A 24,214-nucleotide genomic window follows, 5' to 3' on the forward strand; every position below is an offset into this window, starting at 1 on the left:
ACGCTCATCCTCTGCACTCTGGAGCACCACATCCTGCAGACGGGAGGGGGTTGCAATCCCTTTACCACAATTAGTCTTATTAATGATCAGATTGAAGATTTCTACAAGTGGGCAATGTATAAGGTCTTGCTGTCTCTGAAGAGCGTAGCTATGTCACCCTAGTTGCTGGTTGAAGCTCCTGCTTGTTAAATTCTGCACAGTAAAGTGTATTTTGGGCACCACTCTGTTGTGCTCACTATAGGGATATGCTGCTAACATTAGCAATCGCAATATGCATTTGTGAAGGTTAAAGAATAAACTGTCATTGGCACAGAATACTCCTTTATTCTTTCTGCTGGTTTGCATAAGACCCTTGTGCTCTTTGTCACCCTGCTGTCCCCCTGACTTCAGTGCTGATGGCATTTCCATGCAGAAACTAAAACTGCAAAAGACAGGCATCATTATACAGTACAGCTGGATTGTGTTGCTTTAAACAGTGAACGCATCTAAAACACTTCATTATATAAAGCATCTGGGCTGGGTTGCCTCTTCACTTCTCCTTGTGTTTTTATTCTGTCTCTCATACTGGATTGCTAAGAAAAGTAAAAAACAGGCTTGATAATGTGACCAGCTAACCTGATAGTGTAGGGGGTGTGCAGGAAGCCGAAACGTGAACCAGGGCTTGCAGTTCTTGGTGGGTAGGATGTGCGTTAGGCATTATTAGAAAATTCCAGGGTTGAATTCAGTGAGAGTTGGTATTGAAGGCATGTGAATTGGGAGCTTCTGAAAAATGTAACATGATAAAGACTGCAAGTTTTTATCAAGCAGAGAATACAGACTGTGATACATGTCTTTTAGAATATTAACATTATCAAGACAATTAAGATGGGAAATCAGAGCCAATAATACTATTACTAATAATAATACTACTAATAATAACAATACTACTACTACTGCTAATAATAATAATAATAATAATAATAATAATAATAATAATAATAATAATAATAATAATAATAATAATTGTTATATGTGATATTATGATACATAGCATGCACTCAATAATTATAATAATGCTTGTCTGCTTTACTTGCTAAGCGCAGAACGGAGTGCTTACAGTATCATTAAAAATGGATCAGTGTGTCCTTCAGTGTAACAGTGCAGGTCTTGCTTTGTTAAGAGGGGAGCATAGTTGAGCACAAATTCAGCTATAGCAAGAGCAAGGCAAAGTCTTGATTTTTCATCTTATTCAGAAGATAGTTGCCCTGTGCTCTCACAGATCATGCTAGCTGCCCTGTGCTCTCTTGTCCACACTAATTGGTACTGCACCCAACAGGGCAGGTTCCACATGGGTTAATTAAGGGTTTACTAGTTAATGTATTGCCGGGGGGGGGGGGTCTCATATTGTTATAAATTATGTCATCTCATGTATTTTGTACTAAAGAGCAGACAAGCAAAATGATTTATTTTATAATTAGAGACACATTACACACAACTTATCTATTAATACTGAACTCCTATTAAACCTAAAATATCATGTTTATGTGTTTTCTTGTGCACAGGATGGCATCTGCACACAAGGTGACTGATTGATTTTCTCTACAGTATGTGATAATAATGTATATAACAATCATGCTAAGGGTGAATGATTATAAGAAGCTTTACTGGGAAGTGCACTCCTCCTCTGGGCTGAGTTCTTACAGTGAGGCTGCTTTCTGAATCCAAGCCACCTGCCTGCTAACCACTAAGCCATTAGGACACTGTCAATCAAAGATATTACGAATACAAAAAATAAGAAATGGTCCTCGCAGAACTCTTCCTGCATCCATTTGTCATAGCTGTTTGCTTTTTTCTTTCCTTGCTAGAAGAGAGCCCAATAATTTCATTTTTTATTAAAGAGATCAATAGTGCAGTTTCCAGAGAGTCTATCTCCAGCGTAAGATGGAGATGTCCTGTAATCACACATGAAAAGTATTGCCTGTCATTAGCAGCTCGATTGATCTAGGATGACAGTGGGACGTGTGCTGAAAGCTTTCCCGAGGATCCCATTGGACAGAGGCAGCCAGGTGACCTCTGACCCGCCAGATCATCTCGGTATGGATAACAGATTACTGTATTAGAGGCGAGATATTGAAACAGAGATATTCAATATCTCTTGCAGGCCTGCATCAATAATCACAAGGAAGGAATGTGAAGGACAGGGTCGGGGGTGAGAGAATTATAAAAATGATGGGCTAAGAACTGAAAGGAATGAAATTCACTTTCACAAAGATTTCGTACAAGATCCCCAAAGTCATATATTGTCCATTTTCCTGAGATCAGCATACAGGGTGACATAATAGTTCATCAGTGAACTCACCAGTTATATTTAGGGTTGCACTGTTTCATTCCAGGCTACCTGACTGTCTGCCACCTGTCTCCTCTTAAATAACTTGCATTGGGTTACATGAAAATGGATTTTTAACAGTTTAATATCATGTTTTGTGTGTTATGTATGATTCTCTACTGATTCCTGCTTAGATCTATTCCAGGCTGCTGAAAAGGGTTGTGTTTGAATAGACTGTAGTTGTTTTTATTATTATTAAATGTTTAATATTAACCTATTTTATCTTTATTTTAATATAACGCCTTTCCTAGTGGACCACTATCACAAAGCGCTTTACAAGATATGAATCTAGGGTGTGTGAACTATGCATCAGCTGCAGAGTCACTTACAACAACGTCTCACCTGAAAGACGGAACACAAGGAGATCAAGTGACTTGCTCAGGGTCACACAACGAGTCAATGGCTGAGTTGGGATTTGAACCGCGGACCTCCTGGTTACAAGTCTGTTTCTTTAACCACTGGACAACAAAGCATTGAGAAATGAAGACGAAAGACTGCATATCTTTCTGGAAAAGGAAAAAGGTAGCACTAATTACTGTGTATTTACATCATAGTTACTTAGTAAATGCATGTGCACTTATACATAATTACAATGTTATTATGCATAGTTACAATGTACTTAACGTGTACATATTTCTGCACTATATATGTAAGTACACAATTGTATCAGAAAAGGGTTAGGGTTAGGGTTAGGGTTAGGATTAGGGTTATATAGTGCAAAAGGATATATACATTATGCACATTGTAGCTATTCATATTTACATTATAATTATGTGTATGTATGCATGTATTTACTAAGCAACTACTATGTAAATACACAGTAATTAGAGTCACAATGTAAAGTGTTACCAGGAAAGAAGATATAATCTGCCTCTGGGAGCATATGTTGTTCCTCCCCTGTGGAACTCATTAACACTTATTCATAGTCTGTTCCTATAACCTGTTTCATTACTGCTATCCTGATTTTTTATCGTTATCTAGTGTTCACAACAAGGGATAATCATGGCTTCTCCTTAATCTCCTGTCAAGAATCAAAACAAATCTGCGTCCACCTGGCCTCCAGCCCCATCCTGGATGGCATGTACGATGAAATGTATAATTTATAGGTGCTAATGGGTGCCTCTTAGTGCTGCTGTAAGAGGCACCAGAGAAGAGGTATCCTATCTCTGACTGCCACCAGATATTCTTATGTGTGGTAACATACACTTTAATTATTGTTCCTGTTTTCCAAGGGCTTGGATGTCAAGTGACTTTGAGATGTGTCAGTGAAGGCAGTTTATTCCCGCTATAGAAGCAGCACGTCAGCCCTTTTGTCAGTGATTTAATCCGGGTCTTTGAGAGGAAAGGGGAGGGCCAGGGGATGAAAATCATTGGGAGCCGTTTCTAGCTGTCAGTTCCCATCAGCAATGGTGGGCTGCAGACAAGGACCACAAGCCACTGCTACTGAGCGGCTTTGACTCTCTCTCTGTCTCTCTCTCTCTCTCTCTCTCTCTCTCTCTCTCTCTCTCTCTCTCTCTCTCTCTCTCTCTCTCCTCTCTCTCTCTCTCTCTCTCTCTCTCTCTCTCTCTCTCTCTCTCTCTCTCTCTCTCTCTCTCTCTCTCTCTCTCTCTCTCTCTCTCTCTCTCTCTCTCTCTCTCTCTCTCTAACAGGTAAACGTAGCAGGATTTAGATTCTCCACTGTGATCTGCTACTTCTATCCCTGAGTTTGCATTCCCCTGTTTGGGGAAAAGAGTAGAGATTGCAGAGCATCTCATTCTAACTTGTTTCGTATAAATTGGTTTAATAATCAGTTATAAGTCAGTTATTGATTACTTTTCGGTCTGGGAAAGGGGAAAAACCCCTTTTTTGGAAAGGAGACTCTGAGCTCTTTCCAGACAGCCAGTAACTCGCAGCTCCAGTAAACCTTTATAGAATTAGAGTGACAGAGAATGCAGAGTGACAATAAATCACTTTATTAAAAATGTAAGCTCATTTAATATTGATAAAAGTTTAACTTGTGCGTATGACACAGAATCTCATTATTCTCTGCAAGCTGGATTTCCTCTGCATTCAGATTCCGTTTCTTCACTTTGCAACGCTGACAAAAATAATTTTCTTATTAGAGAACGTTAGAGACCAGTAACAACAGACCTGTAACAACAGACCAGAAACAAGAGACCAGTAACTACAGACCAGTAACAAGAGACCAGTAACTACAGCCAGTAACAAGAGACCATTAACAAGAGACCAGTAACTACAGACCAGTAACTACAGAGAGTAACAAGAGACCAGTAACTACAGCCAGTAACAAGAAACCAATAACAAGAGACCAGAAACAACAAACCAGTAACTACAGCCAGTAACAAGAGACCATTAACGAGAGACCATTAACAAGAGACCAGTAACTACAGCTAGTAACAAGAGACCAGTAACAACAGGCCAGTAACTACAGCCAGTAACAAGAGACAGTAACAAGAGACCAGTAACAAGAGACTAGTAACAACAGACCAGAAACAAGAGACCAGTAACAACAGACCAGTAACTACAGCCAGTAACAAGAGACCAGTAACAAGAGACTAGTAACAACAGACCATTAACAAGAGATCAGTAATTAAAGCCAGTAACACAAGGTTGGTAACAAGAGATCAGTAAAAACAGACCAGTAACCTGAAAAGAGCAGACGAGTGAGCTAATCTAATATATTTTGTATTTATTTTTAAGTGTAAGACGTTGAATCAAGTCAAGTTTAATCATGTTCAAACCTCTTTTTCTTTCTAACTGAACATATCATTGGAATGACTGCGTTTATTTAACCCTTACAAAGTTCTCCTGCAATCTTACTATTCTTCTTCTTCTCTATAAATTCAATGAATACATGGGTACACTGTTTACAAAACTTGCCTAAAAAATACTGCACTGCTTTTCTGAAAGGGAAATCTTGCCAGATGTCTTGTGAACGTTACATGAATGTATAGAGTTTTCCATTTCTTTTGCCGTTTGTTGTCTGTTGTAGGCTTATTCGGAACACAAGGTGATGCTTGTAAAATGCTTTTTTAATAATAAAAAGATACAAAAATATATACATTAAAAAAATCACCAACGTTTTACTAAATTGCACAAGAAGGTGGTTATAGTAGGGAATTCCAGAACAAGACCTATAAACCCATCATCAGCTGGGAGGCCACAGTGTTCTGTCATTTAAAACACAAACAAAACCAAGTTGAAACTCGTGGCAATTAAATTTATTGTAACAGCACAGGGTTAAATGAGATTATACTAGCACCAATTAAATATTCATTTGGGAGACTTTAACAAGATCTTAAAACGGATGGATCAGGCAATGTATGTGATCATATGAGGTGTCATGTGATCCACTAAGACACTATGAACTGTATGAGAGCTGTGTGCAACTAATCAGCAACAATAACCAGAAAGCAGAAGGGGCTCAGTGACTTCACAAGAGGTCAGATAGTGAGTGGCCATGCACTGACCAACTGCAGTGTCCATTAAGACCCTCTCCTGGGCTATCCTGGCTCAAATCTTATAACCCTTCTACACTGGGTAAGACACACTTGTTTCCATTGAACGGGGCCATGTTCACACACTATTGAGCCCAATCGCTAATTTATTGCCAGGTATAGTTAGCCAGGAGAGAGCATTGTTATATCCTGGATCCTTTTTGAAAAACAGAATAAAGTGTATATCCATTGTTTTTGATAGTGTCACGATTTTCTGCACCCAGATGTCAAATGAAATGCATGTGCTCTCTTTAGCAGCAGCATTGCTAGGGTGTGTATACCACAGTAGACAGAGCTGCAGCTTGGCACAGTGTGAGCTGTCCAGGTGAAGATGCTAATAGTTAAACTTCAAGGACAGCAACAAGACACCGTAGAGGAAGGGTCAACGGGAGGTCAAACGCTCTGACATCATTTCTTTCTTTTTGTCTCTATTTCTTTCTTTCTTTCTTTTTTTACAGCTGATTAAAAATTTACAAGCTTGAGGGAATCCAGGCCGAGTGAGATAATGATTGATGGCCTAACGAGAGTGCAGCAGTTAGCACTAAAAAACACGCGATCAGGTTACTGTCCTTATCAATGTGACACCCATTAGTGTCTGCTAATAGTAACCAATCACTTGTACTGTCTTCCTCAATTTCCTCAAGGGCCTGTCTGCTTTTCCAGTCAAGCAGCCCACCTTTCAGAGAGAGGCAGAGCTGAAGCACTGACAGCGTGGCCAGCAGGACCTGGTCTGCTTCCTTCTGTCTGAGTGCTGTACTATTGCAATTAACCTTAGCAGACATTGTGGAATATTTCAACCGCGCTTTCAAACACATTCCTGAATATGTTAGAATATATTATTAGGGTGTGTTTCTACAAGGGTATGTACAGTAGTACAAGGCATATACAGGCACTCCTCCTCTATGTCCACTCATGCATTCTTGCTGAAATTTGTCTTGAGCCGATCCAGACACTGTCTTGAGACGATCCAGGCACTGTCTTGAGCCACTCCATGTACTCTCTTGAGCCGATCCAGGAACTGTCTTGAGACAATCCAGACACTGTCTTGAGCCGATCCAGGCACTGTCTTGAGCCGATCCAGGCACTGTCTTGAGCTGTTCCAGGCACTGTCTTGAGCCGATCCAGGCACTGTCTTGAGCTGTTCCAGACACTGTCTTGAGCTGATCCAGGCACTGTCTTGAGCTGTTCCAGGCACTGTCTTGAGCCGATCCAGGCACTGTCTTGAGCCGATCCAGGCACTGTCTTGAGTTGATCCAGTCTTGTCTTGGAAGTCACAATGGGGGGTGGGGGCAATGAAGTGTCCCACCCAATTGAATACAATGTGGGTACCACTGCACTTGTGAGAATGCTCATTGAATTATTTAGCATGTTGTGTAAATACTGGTATTTAGTGAGGAATAACTCTAGTAAAATGGGCAACCAATGTCCCTATCCCCAGCTCTGCTATTAAAATATTTTAAACTGAGGGAACACAAAGCCTCTTTTTCACCTGGTGTGCCGTGCAGTGGCCTGAAACCTGAAACCAAGTTCCAAGCCACAAAGTGGCATTATGTTCCCTCATCTTTACCGAGAAGAGCCAGTCCTCCCACACTGCTGTACCTGTGAGTAGGGGCGCATGGACTGTACATCCAATCCGGTTCTGCTAAAGCAGCAGAGATAACGTACTGGAACAGTACAATCAGGTTGCAGGATTTAACAATCGCACATTCTGTAGGGGGCTAGATGACTCACATTCACTTCTTTATTTCAAGGTTTACAACCCTGGCACGCTGATTCAGTGTGCGCACACCTGCTAGCGCTGCCTGCCCTCAGCCAGTTCCACAGACCCACAGAAAAGAAATATGCATGTGAGGGTAATTAACAGGAAGGGCTGCTACTGCACCTTGACACATGAAACTTCACTTCTGCACTCAGTTTGCCAACCATTTAAGTCACTTACTTACAAGACAAGACAACATGAGATACCAGGCGTTGTTTCTGAATTGCTCCTAATTGATTAGGGTAAATGATAATACAATACTAAGCACTTTGCAGGAGATGGATTAGGTCTGTGCTCAGTCATACCTGCCCTCTGTATGAAAATGAGATGACACTGTTTGTGGGCTGTCTATGGGGTTGAAGTTAGACCTGATTCGTATTGGGTATGAGTGGCCTGGTGAAACGGGACCTCCTCATTCAGGGGTCCAGGCCCTTTTGATAGGAGGGGGATGCCAGGCACCTCATTTCTGAAAGGAATAAAGCTTTCAAGAAAAAATATTGCTTCTTTTCCCTTTTAGAGCAAACTGTCATACAACATTTCTTGCAACTGTTGAAGCAACTGGGTTAAGGGATCCTTTGAAAGAGTTTTCAACACTGAGAAGTTGAAATCAAGAAAGTTTCCAAATTGTTGCTTGGTCGATACACTTGATGGAGATTGTAAATGTCAACAACAACTTGCTTTGCCAGAAAGACAGCTGTTTGGCTGAATCATAGGTAAGAAAACTAAAGCATGGTAACAAATCATGGTTACCCATGGTAAAGTATGGTTAGTGCAGAGTGTCACAGACTTGGAGACCATCAAGAAATGAAGTAGACTCCCTAAGAGGAACAATAAGTTGCTCGGCAACGGCCCTCGGCTAAGCAAGGCTCAGGCGATATTTACATGCAACAGTCATGATTAATTCAATAAAGTCCATTTAACTTTACTGAAAAGTTGTGGGGAGTAGTTTTCCTGAATGCAGCGTCAAAACCCCAAGGCCGTTCCTCCAGGAGACACAGCTGAGTGTCTTAATCCAGCCCTCCACACCCGAAGCAGCCACAAGGGTGAAGCTCAGCTCCAAACAACACTTCAGATATTGTTACAAACACAGGAGGAGGAGGAATAAAAATGCTGGAATCTGATCCCTAGCCACTCTGCCCTTTCACTGGGTAAACTCTTGGCCGGCTGTGTTCCTTTCAGTGTGACTGTGTGTGCAGTTTGTTGCTGTGGTTAGGCATACCCAAGCCACAGTGAACCACACTGGCCTGTGGTGTTTCAAGGTCCACTGAGGTCGCTTGGATTAAATGAAAGTTCTCCCTAGTGGCTGTGCTCCTTGGCAGCATGTGTATAAGCCTGACCCTGAATGAAAGAGCAGAGATCCACAGAACGTTTATCCATCCATAAGAAGAATGTCATTAAAATAAAATCTTATTAACTCTTTCTTAGTGTTTGCTCATTCACAGATTCCACCCCCCACCCCCAACCCTCCTGCAGTTTAAACACGCACACGCACACACACGCACACACACACACGCGCTCTCCTTCGCACACTCTGCGAGCGAGGTCGTGTCCTTCTTTGGTTTCGCGGGTCGAGTTTCGGGCTGACAAGTGGTAAGTGATTCCGCTGCTGGTTAGCTTGGTGGTAAGTGGGGGGGATATTGTTACACTGAAAACAAAAAGCACTTTGCTCAGAGCTGACCTTCCCTCCCTCGCCCACCCCTTCACTCTTCTGTCCATCTTTCCCCCTTCCTCGAAAAATACAATATTTTTCCTTTTCTTCCACCTTTTAATGTTTTTTCTCCATCCACTGTGGATAATCCTGCTGTCTCTTTCGGGATCATTTCCCTCCTGCATCCCTTCTCTCTCCCCTACCTCTTCCCTTCCTCTCACCCCACCTCCTCAGTTCACTTCCATTTCTCTGTCCACCCTGCAACCCTCCTCTCTCCCACGACCTCCACCTCAAGCGCTGGTCCCATTTACTGCAGTTCTGTGTTTTCCAAATAGAAAAATCAACAGCTAGCATTATAGAACTTCAAATGCATATCAATGTGTTCATTTCAAGACCCCAATTAACACATTTCTGTGGTTGTTTATTTGCAACAGGGGTGGAGGCTGGGCACAATCCAGCGACCCCTAAAACCACAATCAAGCGACTCAACTACAATGCAAAAGAACCAAGCTGGTCTGCAAGACTGGATATGGAGCTTTTAACAGCATCTCTGTAGTAGCAGAGCATCACACTACTCAGCCCCTTAAATAAAGACAAGTGTAGTGTCTGAAATGAAAGCCCATACATACACACAGCGAGCAGGTACATGCGTACTGCTATACAGTAAATCCACCTTTAATATAATATAGGACGCTTTTCTATACATTTTCCATACAGTACTGATACTAGTTATCGAAACAACCCATGCTTTCCAGAAAGACCAATGCTGAATGACTGGGTGGAGCATGTGTTGTCTATTTTACTACAAAGTGAAATTCCTGAATGGTGACTGGTACAATGTTCAATGTAGTGTCGCCACTGGCTGTGCTTAGACAGAAATCTATTTCATTCCACTTTGGGAAGTGGATCATATGGGGCACCACTGCCCTTGTGGGACAGACTGCTCATTAAAATCTCTTGCATATCTCTAAGGAGGAGACGATTGTCTATTCAGGGACTCCAAGATATTCAGTAAGTACAGGTTCTGATGATTGAGGAAACACGGGCAATAAAATTGTTCTGTAAATCATTGCTGTTTCCTCTTCTTCTAAAGATACTGGTGGGATCTTGAATTACAGGAAAGACTTTATGTCCCTCAAAGACTTTATGTCCCTCAGGGTCTTTCAGATCCCCACTCCCTTTAGATGAAATGTCATCAGAATTTTTTGTAAGAAGGCCAGCAGCCAGCAGGACAGGGCCCTCAGCTCAAGTACAGGGCCTGGACAGTTAGGAGAAATTCTCCAGCCCTGTGTGTAACCTCCCTGTCGAGACGCTTGTCAGACTCGTCACTTGCTCTGCACAGCTCTGCTGACTGCGGTTTACTCGTGGTCAGAGGTGACAGTGGATAATGCCTGAGCGTGGTGCTACTGCACTAGAACATGACACAAGACCTTTGAGTGGACTGGAGATTGCCTGTGTTTTAAAAAACATAAAACTGTATTTAAATCATTTGAAAAGAACAGTCATGAAAAAATAATAATTTAAAAGTATATTAACTTCAATGTGTCACTTTTGTAATATCCTACACTTGTGAGGAAATCCCACTCCAGTTCTACATAAACACGTACAAGACAGCTTGCTTTTCTCATGCACAGCTTTCTCTTCTCATGCACAGCTTTCTCTTCTCATGCACAGCTTGCTCTTCTCATGCACAGCTTGCTCTTCTCATGCACAGCTTGCTTTTCTCATGCACAGCTTGCTCTTCTCATGCACAGCTTGCTCTTCTCATGCACAGCTTGCTCTTTTCATGCACAGCTTGCTCTTCTCAAGCACAGCTTGCTCTTTTCGTGCACAGCTTGCTCTTCTCGTGCACAGCTTGCTCTTCTCGTGCACAGCTTGCTCTTCTCGTGCACAGCTTGCTCTTCTCATGCACAGCTTGCTCTTCTCATGCACAGCTTGCTCTTAGTTCCCAGGCAGCGGCTGCATCTGAAACAAAGTCTTTTCTAAAGAGGCCGCTTTGCACCTTTCACACAAAGTCAATTAAGTGAGTGGCCAGTCAATAGCTCTTCTTGATTAGTCTGTGCAATTGGACCAATTTGTATGCAGTCAGTTATTGCAAACAGAGAAGGAGTCAGTGGCTGCAGGGCTGGGGATTGTTCTTTATCAATCATCCTGAAACCATCATAAAAGTAACTACCAGTGTTGTACCTGCTATGCAATTTCACCAAGTAATGGACCAAAGTAAGCACTGAGGCACTTGTGCAATAGGGCTGGAATATGTATTATAAGGCAAAGTGTTCCAAATGCTGGATTTTTAAACCAGGTACATTCACCTGTGAGTCTGATAATCAGAACAAGACAAGACATCAAACCCCTCTTGGACTGTTTGGTAATTAAAAGAACACAGCCTACCGGTATTGAGAAAATAATCCCATGCCTTGTAGTGTACTGCAATTAATGCGATACAACAAAGATTACTGGGATTTTTAAACTAAACATTGAACGTATGATTTGAAGAACTCAAATTGCACACACAGTAAAAATGAGGACTGATTCAAAAATCTTTTTTTTTGTTCAAAGTTCATGTAGTTTAATACAGACAACAGTAACCATAAGCCTTTGCCAAGATTTCTGCTTTTTTATTATTTTTTGTTTCCTGATATGGACGAGTTAGAGATAGTGTCACTATTTTAATGTCTGCATTCATATATATTGAAAGACTATCTCAATTAAAGTAAATGATTAATTGCTGTTAGTTTTGTGAACAGTTATAATGAAGCTAGCAAATTGCAATATTTAGTTTGATTTTACAGTGTTAATTTATTTTTTACATTAATAGCCTCAGTAGCTAATGAGAATGCTGTGAGAAGTGAGAATTCATGCAGGAGATGTTGTGGAGTGCGTAACGATTCCTACTGTGCTTCCATTTGATTAGAATTTACTGTTTTAATTGTGACACAGTTTAAAGCACACTACTGGCAGATTACTTTGTTTTCTATTATTGCTGAGCCTTTTTAATGAAGTCGAAGATTAATAAAACTTGAGTGGAAGCATGATAATATCGCCCAGCCCGATTCATTCGCAGTTGTCTAAGCTACTGACCCGAGAACTAAGGTAACCCACGGCCTTACAGTTTATTTGTTTGGCATACCTTAAAAAACGCATTACCAGACTAAGGAGATTAGTCACAATTGTTTAGCAGGGCAAAAGGAAGGAATGTAGTGGATAATATAAGAGAGCGCTATTTTTTAAATTAACTAATATGTAATACTAATATTATTACTATTTTCTCAAGAAACAAATAATGACTAATACATTACTTTCTATCAGTAATGACCTCAACACTGTCTACCTCCATTCATCCATCTATCAACCCCTCCATCCCTCCATCCATCCCTCCATTCATTCATCCATCTGTCCCTCTATTCATCCATCCATCCAGCCACCCCTCCATCCATCCATCCCTCCATTCATCCATCCATCAACCCATTTATCCCCATTCATCCATCCCTCTATTCATCCATCCATCAATCCATCCACCAGGCCACACCTCCATCCACCCCTCCATTCATCCATCCATCCATCTTTCCATTCATCCATCCATCCCCCCATCTATCCATCCATCCATCCATCCACCCCTCCATCCATCCAGCCTCCCCTCCATCCATCCATCCAGCCATCAATCCATCCACCAGGCCACACCTCCATCCACCCCTCCATTCATCCATCCATCCACCTTTCCATTCATCCATCCATCCACCCATCCATCCACCCATCCATCCACCCCTCCATCCATCCATCCATCCATCCATCCACCCCTCCATTCATCCATCCATCAATCCATCCATCCAGCCTCCCCTCTATCCATCCATCCAGCCAACCCTCCACCCATCCATCCACCCCTCCATTCATCCATCCCTCTATTCATCCATCCATCCATCCATCCATCCAGGCCACACCTCCATCCACCCCTCCATTCATTCATCCATCCACCTTTCCATTCATCCATCCATCCACTCATCTATTCACCCCTCCATCCACCCCTCCATCCATCCATTTACCCCTCCATCCACCCCTCCATTCACCCATCTGTCAATCCATCCATCTATCCACCCCTCCATTCATCCATCCATCAATCCATCCATCCAGCCTCTGCTCTATCCATCTATCCATCCACCCCTCCATTCATCCATCCCTCTATTCATCCATCCATCCATCAATCCATCCATCCAGCCTCCCCTCCATCCATCTATCCAGCCATCCATCCATCCATTCATCCATCCATCAACCCATTTATCCCCATTCATCCATTCCTCTATTCATCCATCCATCCATCAATCCATCCACCAGGCCACACCTCCATCCACCCTTCCATTCATCCATCCATCCACCCCTCCATTCATCCATCTGTCAATCCATCCATCCAGCCTCCCCTCTATCCATCCATCCAGCCACCCCTCCATCCATCCATCCACCCCTCCATTCATCCCTCTATTCATCCATCCATAAATCCATCCATCCAGCCTCCCCTCCATCCATCCATCCATCCATCCACCCCTCCATCCATCCATCCCTCCATTCATCCATCCATCAACCTATTTACCCCCATTCATCCATTCCTCTATTGATCCATCCATCAATCCATCCATCCAGCCTCCGCTCTATCCATCTATCCATCCACCCCTCCATTCACCCATCCCTCTATTCATCCATCCATCCATAAATCCATCCATCCAGCCTCCCCTCCATCCATCCATCCAGCCACCCCTCCATCCAGTCATCCATCCATCCCATCATCCATCCCTCTTTTCATCCATCCATCCATCAATCCATCCACCAGGCCACACCTCCATCCACCCCTCCATTCATCCATCCATCCACCTTTCCATTCATCCATCCACTCATCTATTCACCCCTCCATCCACCCCTCCATCCATCCATCCACCTATTTACCCCTCCATCCACCCCTATTCATCCATCTGTCAATCCATCCATCCAGCCACCCCTCCATCCATCCATCCACCCCTCCATTCATCCCTCTATTCATCCATCCATCCATCAATCCATCCATCCACCCACCCCTCCATCCATCCATCAAGCCACCCCTCCATCCATCCATCCATCCATTCATCCATCCATCAACCCATTTACCCCCATTCATCCATCCCTCTATTCATCCATCCATCCATCAATCCATCCACCCATCCATCCATCCATCCACCCCTCCATCCATCCATCCATCCATCCATCCATCCATCCATCCATCCTCCATCCATCTATCCATCCACCCCTCCATTCATCCATCCATCTGTCCCTCTATTCCATCCATCCCAGCCACCCCTCCATCCATCTATCCAGCCACCCCTCCATCCACCCCTCCATCCATCCATCCATCCACCTTTCCATTCATCCATCCATCCATCCACCCATCCACCCCTCCATCCACCCCTATTCATCCATCTGTCAATCCATCCATCCAGCCACCCCTCCATCCATCCATCCACCCCTCCATTCATCCATCTATCCATCCATCCATAAATCCATCCATCCAGCCTCCCCTCCATCCATCCATCAAGCCACCCCTCCATCCATCCATCCCTCCATTCATCCATCCATCAACCCATTTACCCCCATTCATCCATTCCTCTATTCATCCATCCATCCATCAGTCCAGCCAGCCATCCATCCATCTATCCACCCCTCCATTCATCCATCCATCAATCCATCCATCCAGCCTCCCCTCTATCCATCTATCCATCCACCCCTCCATTCATTCATCCATCTGTCCCTCTATTCATCCATCCATCCATCAATCCAGCCACCCCTCAATCCATCTATCCAGCCACCCCTCCATCCACCCCTCCATTCATCCATCCATCCACCTTTCCATTCATCCATCCATCCACCCATCTATTCACCCCTCCATCCACCCCTCCATCCATCTATCTACCTCTCCATCCACCCCTCCATTCATCCATCCATCAATCCATCCATCCAGCCTCCCCTCTATCCACCCATCTACCCCTCCATTCATCCATTTGTCTATTCATCCATCCATCCATCCATTCATCTATCCATCCATTTAGCCATTCATCTATACATGTGTGCATACACACATACATACATAGATGCCCCCTCAACAAATACTTGGGCCTCCACCAGAAATCATTTCATATACTGTACACTGGCAGGAGCATCAGGGATTAAGACCAAAACTATGACTCGTACAACAGCATCTTGCATGAGCATGTTCCTATACTCTATTTGTTTTGCTACGCTGCTGTGTTTTGATTATAAGCACTAACAGCACTGCTGGACTAAGACCTCCCTCCCTTCCACAATCTCTGTCCAGTCCTTACACTCTGGGCTAATGGAGGTCTCTGGTGTCCTGTGAGAGGCAATAGCACTGCACTGTCACCTATCTGAGCGCTGCACCTGTAGGTTCACACATTACTCAGCAGCCCCCTGCAAAGAAAATCAGAAGAGCCACCCCTGAGGGGATAGCAGGGATTCTACTGCGCTTTGATCCCACTCTCAGGTCACAGGCAGGAGGAGAAACTTTAGTGTGTGCCTGTCATCCAGAGCTCAACCTCACTTTGACAGATTATGCTCTCCCCTCCAGGGTGTGTGTGTGTGTGTGTGTGTGTGTGTGTGTGTGTGTGTGTGTGTGTGCGCTTGAGTGCATGTGTGTATATCTGTGTGTGTGCGCATGTGTGTGTGTCTGTGTGTGTGCGCGCGCATCTGTCTGTGTGTATCTGCGTGTACACGCATCTGTGTGTGTGTGTGTGCATGTGTGCGTGTGTGTGTATATCTGTGTGTCTGTGTGTGTGTGCATGCATGCGTGTGTGTGTGTGTATATCTGTGTGTCTGTGTGTGTGCGCATGTGTGTGTCTGTGTGTGTGCATGCATGTGTGTGTGTGTGTATGTGTGTGTGTCTGTGTGTTTTTGAATTACAATCGCTTCTCGTAACCTTATTTCAAACTTTATTATATTATGCATTTCTTTTTTATGGTAACTTATTTTTTACTGACAAAAACAGCTGTGAAGTATTTTCAATGCTTTACAGTAGCATATATACTTAAAGGCACTTTATAAAATGATCAGTAGCAGTAGCAGTAGCAGTAGCAGTAGCAGTCGTACTCGTAGTCATAGTCGTAGCTCTAGTAGTAATTCAATTGTAAATCTGCAGTAGCACAGAGCATGACCTTGCGGATGAATTAAGTTCTGATTTTTACAAAAGGTTTGGGGTAAAAAATACAATGTTTACAGTTAAACAATGCCATCTTGTGGTCAGCAAAAACACTGTACAGAGTAAGGACTGGAGAAATGATGCAAAGGAGTTTGACAAACACAACAAATAACCCCAATGTGCACTCCAAGATCATTCCACTCTGGGTTTTAGTATATCTGTACTTCTTACTTGATTTATTCTCCTACCTTACTCAACACTTCTATATCAATCCAAATAGTACTTTCTAAATGCTGCTGTCTAGTCTGTCTAACAAAGGGACTGTTCGCTTATACAGTTCCTACAAGTGGTATGTACAGTGTCATTCGAACCCTTCTAACACTGGAAGTTCTGTTTCTTCAGATAGAAGAAGAGCAAAAACAAGGACGAGAATAAGGTTTTCCCAGTATCTCTCTCTCTCTCTGTATTTAATGTAGTGTATTATGTTTTGTTCCTCACTATCTGGTAAAGCTCTTTGTGATGGTGGTCCACTATGAAAGGGGCTATATAAAATAAATATTGGTTGATATATATATATATATATATATATATATATATACACACACACACACAACTCTGGAAAAATTAAGAGACCACTGCAAAATTATCAGTTTCTCTGGTTTTACTATTTATAGGTATGTGTTTGGGTAAAATGAACATTTTTGTTTTATCCTATAAACTACTGACAACATTTCTCCCAAATTCCAAATAAAAATATTGTCATTTAGAGCATTTATTTGCAGAAAATGACAACTGGTCAAAATAACAAAAAAGATGCAGTGTTGTCAGACCTCGAATAATGCAAAGAAAATAAGTTCATATTCATTTTTAAACAACACAGTACTAATGTTTTAACTTAGGAAGAGTTCAGAAATCAATATTTGGTGGAATAACCCTGATTTTCAATCACAGCTTTCATGCATCTTGGCATGCTCTCCACCAGTCTTTCACATTGATTCAAGCAGCTCAGCTTTGTTTGATGGTTTGTGACCATCCTTCTTCCTCTTGATCACATTCCAGAGGTTTTCAAAGGGGTTCAGGTCTGGAGATTGAACTGGCCATGACAGGGTCTTGATCTGGTGGTCCTCCATCCACACCTTGATTGACCTGGCTGTGTGGCATGGAGCATTGTCCTGCTGGAAAAAACAATCCTCAGAGTTGGGGAACATCGTCAGAGCAGAAGGAAGCAAGTTTTCTTCCAGGACAACCTTGTACTTGGCTTTATGATAATTGATAACTGATAATTAACTAGTGGTCTCTTAATTTTTTCCAGATAGGTCTATTAATTTATGTCCAGCGCTAATTATATATATATATATATATATATATATATATATATATATATATATATATATATATATAGGACTGGATGAGGACCTGACATCGAGAGAGGATGATCTGTGGAAAATGATTGCCTCAAGTGAAGACTATTCTTACCAACAGAGGGCTATAATGCCCAAAGCCGCTTTATTTTCCACTGTGGCTGAGTTTCCAGTACATATTTAATGTATGATTCATTCAAGTAAATAAGTGAGGCAAGGTTGCATAGTAAATATGGCTTTATATATTTTGTTTAAATATAGCTGATACAGCATTCGTAAATAAAGAACATAAATAAATAACAGAAAAGGTTTTTGAAGGTCATACCGCATACTGTAATTCTAAAAGTTTTGTTGGAGTCCAGCGCTCCGTGTCGCTTGTTGACTGCTGCTTAATCCAGTTTATATCCCAGCCATCAAATTTGTTTACATCGTTGAGTACAGTGACAGTGACGTTTTAATCATCATTTTAGTGTTTGGAGCATCTTTCTTTTGTAGTATGTTTTGTAATTAATTTTCTGTTAAGTCACAGAATCAGTGTTTTTGTCTTGTTGTGAGTGTAGGGGAGAAGGGCGTTCCTTTGATGGACAATGATGTGAACCAATCACATGACAGACTGAGACTATAGCCCGGCGGTTATTGGAAATCCTGGCCTGTTTGCTCGTTTTAGTAAAAACATGTTTTAACTAATAAAATGAAGACAATCTATTTTAAAAGACTACACTAAACCATGTCCTATGATCTCTGGGACTTCAATCTACAAACTAAGGCCTGTGTACCTATTTGAGAAGTGAACGTGAGGCCAAACAGACTTTCTTTAGTTTTAATATACAATCACCTTATATGCATTGTGTTAAGCATTGGAGTGCACAGATGTTTCTTTTTTTACTAGAAAAAAGTTTAATTCAAGGGATTTAAACTGCTTTTGTATTATTATGTGTATACTGTTGTTTAAATTGTCTGGTTGTGGCAGTTGTATGTGTGACATGCTATACAAATGTATTGTGGTTTGTTCTTTTTCTGCTATGTACTGTACAGTGCTTTGTGATACTTTTGTTTAAAAAGTGCTATATAAAATAATTAAATAAATAAATGTAATAAATAAATAAATGCAATAAATAAATAAATGCTATGGTGATTTGTGTGCTACACTTACTTTCTTTCTTGTTTTTAATTCAGTCGTCACCAATGTTTTTTTACCCCAGTTTGGAATGCCCAATTATTATTATTTGTATCCTGGTTCACCGCTGCAACACGTCCTCCGAAATGTGCTCCTGCAAATCCATCGTTTTTTCACACTGCGGATCCACAGTGAGGCCACCAGACCTATAGTGCTGGAGGACAGCACAGATCTGATGGCGCCACTGCAGAACTGCAGGCTCCCTATTGGCCACAGGGATCGCTGATGCACATTGAATTGTGTCGACCTAAGCCCTCCTTACCTGGACGGCACTCGATCAATTGTGCGCCGCCCCCTAGGAACCCCCAGTCACAGTCAGCAGTGACAGAGCCTGGATTGGAACCTGTGATCACCAGCTGGATAGCATGGTATTTTTAATTCCTGGTATTTTTGCTTCTTCATTAGATACTTAGATAGACAACTGTACTTTAACTTTTTAAAATGCTGTGAATATCGAAGCCTTTTGACGACTTTCACGTGATTTGATTAGCTCTTGTAATGCTGACATTTGCATATCCCAATTACCTGTAATTACCCGTAATTAGATAGATAGATAGATAGATAGATAGATAGATAGATAGATAGATAGATAGATAGATAGATACTGACCATTGTGTGCCTTTTTATTGGTACTTCTTAACCATCATTACAGTACACTGCATCAAGCGAACACCCTATAATCATAAGAATATCCTTCTATGCAAGCGTCTGACTCAGAGTCTCTGAATGAAGAGCTCCAGTGGTAACTGTTTGCTTTCTATTTTAGGAGGATGTGTATCAGACACTGAGTCTCCACTGCGAGAGGGCTGTGCCCTGTCGCTCGTCTGTTGTGTGGATATAGCAGTAAAACAGTGAAGCGCTGTCTCCGAGGCCCATTACTGTGGAGTTTACTGAGCACAGAGAGGACTGGCCAGGGCCCAGCAGCACACAGACACTGACACCATTTATTAACTATTGAAACACAGCAGTACACAAGCAGCCTACATCAACATGAACCCAATCATTAGACTTGTGAGCCATATTCCAGTCAAGGCCCCCAGAAGTGAAAGGATGATGAATTATTCCTGTTACAATATCCTCCAATAAAAAGAAAAAATACACAGATAAATAAATAACACATTTTAGCATTTTGTTGCTATTGTTTTTTGTCTTTTTATAGCTTGTGATTTTTAAAAGCTGTTAATGACAAGACTGCATTGGAGGGCAGTTTCATGGGTTTCAATATTTGTTATTTTTCAATGGAGGTTTCTGGCAAGTGTTTCAGTGTTGAGTCCAAAGGGAGCTGTGCTAATCCAGGGTTATTCAGGCCTAGTTGTACCACAACTAACTGCACCTTGCTTTCAGACGTGTTTGTGTGTGCGTGTGTGTGCATGCATGTGTGTGTGTGTATGTGCGTGAGCGTGCGTGAGTGTGTGCATGCATGTGTGTGAGTGTATGTGTGTGTATGCTGCTACTATGCCATAAGTCCAACCAGACAGCATCCACTGCAGGTCATTTGGTCAAACCTATAAAGTGCAGCTGGGTCATCGTTGTGTGCAGAGACCCTTGCTCTGAACTGAATGGCTATGGTGCGCATCTGATCTCGTAGGGCTCGGTTCCGCATATCGCCACTGCTATGCACTCAGCTCAGAGAAGCAAACACACCGCTCCTTGAAAGGTCTAGCTGTTTGCTCAGTGCTGGGAGCTGTGCCTTGCTCTTCCTGGCTGACTCACGTCATGGGGCGGCTGGGAGATCTCAAAATTAATTGTTCCCATTAACATGCATGAGTAGGACAAAGGAGATGGGGAAAGAGGCTAGACTGTCCCGAGCAATGCCTCATTCCCCCCCACCTCTTCCCAAATCCACTGCAAAGTTTGCCCACACGTTGAGATTGCCCTTCTGTTTAAGCAGCGATAACGCACATTTAATATGTTTGCACAAGGACTAAGCAAGAAAGGGCTCTGACGTGGGAAGGACGATTGCCTACCCTACCGGTCACAATAGCCAGGCCGCAACACTCAGGGACAAACACGTCTCCTAATGTCAGGGTGATGGATTGTAAAGTGTACTTTGATTGTCGGTCTGCTTTCTGCTGGTCTGCTTGAGGCCGCCGCGGCCGAGGGGTTTAAATAGCGAGCATTTCCCATGGCAGAGCAGAGCATGGTTAGAGCCACAGCAAGAGAACTGACAAGCCTTGAAGAGAGGCGCTCTGATATTGGAGACAGACATATACCTGCTAGATAGATATATATATAGAGAAAAAAAACAACTAAGTCACGGACAAACCGCAAGCAACCTTCAGCACTTGAGAAAGCAGTAAACCTTCTGTTACAAAACGAGAATGCAACCCAGTGTTCTTCTAAGCATCCTGATCACGACAGTCACCTTCACAGTGAGATGCTCCCCTGTCGGGTCAGAACAGTTCCAGTCGGAGGAGGGTAAGAGTCGAGTTTGCTTACTTTATAACAAATTTAATTGATTTATCCCTGCAGAGAGCATTATCATATTGACTTCCATACACAGAGAGTGGTGAGGGCATGGAATGGGTAACCTTGCCCTGCTGAATCATTGAGATCATCCATAACTACTGTAAACTCAATAGTGCTGTATTTAGAAAGAAACATAATCAATTCAATGACAAATCTTTCAAATAGAAATCTTTTCTAATGTCAGGTGACACCTTCTAGTCGAAACATTTGTCATTGAATTGATTACGTTTCTTTTAGTATTTCTGAATCAGTGGGATCCTTTAAGACCCGATTTGCTGAAGTTTTTAATCCATCCAGCTACTTGGAACATGTAGTGCAGAACACTGATGGGCATACTAGCCTCCTCTCCTTGGTAGATTTTCTTATGATAATTATAGAGATTTTAGCAATCCTTTGAAATCCAACACATGATTACATGGGTCAAGTTCATGGTGGCTTATATAGCATTTTATCATGCCTTGAAATTTGTATGTGCTCTGCAAAAGAAATAAAAAAAAAATTCAAGATGTTAAACAAAATAAAACAGCTGCCATAGTTCCAAGCAGTAAAGGGTGGCTGCCAGATAGTTCTTGTTGTTAAGATGAGCGGAAGTTAGTTATAGTTGTTGTTGTTAAGATGAGCGGAAGCATCCAGACTCTGTTGAGATCCACTCAGAGCGGCAGGGGAAGATCCTGAGAATCCTGACAGCACTTGAAGAGGGTCGGAAAAGTAAGAGTGTGAGCAGCAAACTGAGCGCCCAGATCACCGGAGCCCGGGGTGAGTTAGAGCCAGTGAGAGCCAATAGCTCAGCAAACATCTACTGCAGCTACATGTCTGAATGCACAGCAAACATCTACTGCAGCTACATGTCTGAATGCACAGCAAACATCTACTGCAGCTACATGTCTGAATGCACAGTAAACATCTGCTGCAGCTACATGTCTGAATGCACAGCAAACATCTACTGCAGCTACATGTCTGAATGCACAGCAAACATCTACTGCAGCTACATGTCTGAATGCACAGCAAACATCTACTGCAGCTACATGTCTGAATGCACAGCAAACATCTACTGCAGCTACATGTCTGAATGCACAGCAAACATCTACTGCAGCTGCATGTCTGAATGCACAGTAAACATCTGCTGCAGCTACATGTCTGAATGCACAGCAAACATCTACTGCAGCTACATGTCTGAATGCACAGCAAACATCTACTGCAGCTACATGTCTGAATGCACAGCAAACATCTACTGCAGCTACATGTCTGAATGCACAGCAAACATCTACTGCAGCTACATGTCTGAATGCACAGCAAACATCTACTGCAGCTACATGTCTGAATGCACAGCAAACATCTACTGCAGCTACATGTCTGAATGCACAGTAAACATCTACTGCAGCTGCATGTTTGAATGCACAGTAAACATCTACTGCAGCTGCATGCCTGAATGCACAGCAAACATCTGCTGCAGCTGCATGTCTGAATGCACAGCAAACATCTGCTGCAGCTACATGTCTGAATGCACAGCAAACATCTACTGCAGCTACATGTCTGAATGCACAGCAAACATCTACTGCAGCTACATGTCTGAATGCACAGCAAACATCTACTGCAGCTACATGTCTGAATGCACAGCAAACATCTACTGCAGCTACATGTCTGAATGCACAGTAAACATCTGCTGCAGCTGCATGTCTGAATGCACAGCAAACATCTACTGCAGCTACATGTCTGAATGCACAGTAAACATCTGCTGCAGCTGCATGTCTGAATGCACAGCAAACATTTGCTGCAGCTGCATGTCTGAATGCACAGTAAACATCTGCTGCAGCTGCATGTCTGAATGCACAGCAAACATCTACTGCAGCTGCATGTCTGAATGTATAGCCTGAAAATTACTTTTAAAACTTTGCAGTCAAAATGGTCAGGGAGTGAAAACTATGTTTCCATCTGTCACTTTCGATTGGGACTCTCTCAGCTCCAGTTAGGGTTACAATTAGACGTTCTAAATGGTCACACTTACAAGCAATACAGCTCTACTCTTGATTGTAAACACCTTAATATGTTTGAAATGCCCCTACAGTGTATGAAATAATCTACAGCTGAAATAACCTACAGCTGTGTTGAGAACTGATCTGACTCTAGTGTATGAAATAACCTACAGCTACAGTATGTTGAGAACTTGTCTGATTCCTGCTACCAGTTTTCTTGGCAGATTAACACTGAATTCAAGCATTTGAAATTAATTCAATGGAACTAACCTTGGGGATTTCTAGAGAAGGAAAGTTTCCGAATGTTACCAGGTTGAGCAGTCTCTGCAAATTGTGTTCTGGCAGCTCCCCCGGGACACTGGTCTGCAACCCCAGGGAAGAGAAACCTATTTCAGGCTCAAGGACTGAACAGACCTGCATGCAATGCATCCCTGTCTCTGAGTACCAATAGTGCTTAAGACAGAGGGCTGTGGGAAAGTATGTCGATATCATTTTAATATGTGTTTGTCTTTTCCTTACTGTAGCTAATACAAGGACTCTGGGGAGAAGGGCTAAAACGGTAAGGACAGCTCTTTTTAAAGTCCTTTGATTGCAGTGGGGTTGTATATTTAGCATTTTTGTATTTTGAAAGGCCTTTCTCAGCCAAAGCAATTACAAAAAAAAATATTATGAATCGATTGAAGCTTTGTTCTATGACTTGTGAATGGCAGTTATCTGAAATTCCATCCCCAGTTCAGTAATCAGTGGTTATTTATTATTATTAGTTATTATTATTATTATTATTATTATTATTATTA

Source organism: Polyodon spathula, chromosome 15, assembly GCF_017654505.1.
Source record: "Polyodon spathula isolate WHYD16114869_AA chromosome 15, ASM1765450v1, whole genome shotgun sequence".
Classification (NCBI taxonomy): Eukaryota; Metazoa; Chordata; class Actinopteri; order Acipenseriformes; family Polyodontidae; genus Polyodon; species Polyodon spathula.